The sequence below is a fragment of the Octopus bimaculoides genome, chromosome 3 (genome assembly GCF_001194135.2).
Source record: "Octopus bimaculoides isolate UCB-OBI-ISO-001 chromosome 3, ASM119413v2, whole genome shotgun sequence".
Classification (NCBI taxonomy): Eukaryota; Metazoa; Mollusca; class Cephalopoda; order Octopoda; family Octopodidae; genus Octopus; species Octopus bimaculoides.
Genome location: NC_068983.1, coordinates 7196331 through 7197729, shown reverse-complemented (window position 1 = coordinate 7197729; position 1399 = coordinate 7196331).

Here is a 1399-nt window from a genome sequence, read left to right as displayed (position 1 = left end):
TGAACGCTGTGAAGCACGTACAGGAGGGGCAAAGAAGTACGTGCGAGCTTGGTGATTCCAAGAACGAAAAGAAATAGCAGCCGCACACATGTGACCAAGGCTGTATGAAGAGAAAGAGTAGCAGAGGGAAAAGGAGGGGAGGAAGTAGAATAAAAGTGAGCAACGAGAGGTAGAGAGAGATAGTAGTAGTAGTAACGGTGAGAGGCAAAGGACGAGTAACAAGAGAGAGAGAGAGAAGTAGTGACAGGTAGAGGTGAAGAACAGTAGAGGGAAGAATGAGATGGGGAGATATATAATTATATATAAAGGGCATTAACTGTGTAGTAATGCCTCCCGCTTCGAGGGACTAAATAAGTCAAAAACTACCAAAAAATAAGCAACATATTTACTGAAAGCGAGAAAATGCAAATTTCAAAATTTATCTCTTAAAAACATTTAACTCAACGGTAGACCACTGGTTTCTCAATCAAATACAGAAAAACTGTGAAGTAACCTGTATTCTTTTGTTCATCAGTACACGTATGGTCAAGATACATAAAAATAAACAAGAATCAACCTACCACGATGTAGCCATCACAGCACAATGACTTCTGTCCATATATATATATATATATATATATATATATACACACACACACACACACATAGGTACAGGTGTGGCTATGTGATAAGAAGCTTGCTTCCCAGCTCCATGGTTCTGGGTTCAGACCCACTGTGTGGCACCTTGGGCAAGTGTTTTCTATTATAACCTTGGGTTGACCAAAGCCTTACCAGTGGATTTGATACACAGAAACTGAAAGAAGGCTGTCGTATATATATATATATAGACATATATATATATATGTGTGTGTGTGTGTGTGTATATATATGTGTGTATGTATATATATTTTGATAATTTAGAGAAGAACCACCATGGTGCAACTCGCACGAATAAGGAGATCAGACACCATCGAGAAAAGTGTACAAAACTAGTTTAAAAATCTAAAATTCCAAGGAAGAATTTATAATACATAAAAATCTATGAAATATTGGACAAGAATTAAAGTCGGTTATGTTTATGAGATGAAAATGGAAGAAAGACGTATTAAATGTCCATGAAAGAATTTGGTAGATCCACAGACAAACTACTCCATCATATACTGTTTCACCAAATATAAACTGGATTATGTTTTGCACAATAAGAAGCAGAATGTAATTAAAACCTAATGTACTGCTGGCCATAAAGACACCTCCATTCCAGAAGCAGCAAGTTAAAATGTTCTTCATCAATTAAAGGTTTCGTGTTTTTCTTTTTCATCTCTTTCTCTTTCTGAGAAGATTCTACAAAAATCTTGTAAAATTTTATGGTACCCCTGAGTGAATCCCAGATGCCTTCGAGAGCACCACCAAATATCGCCTG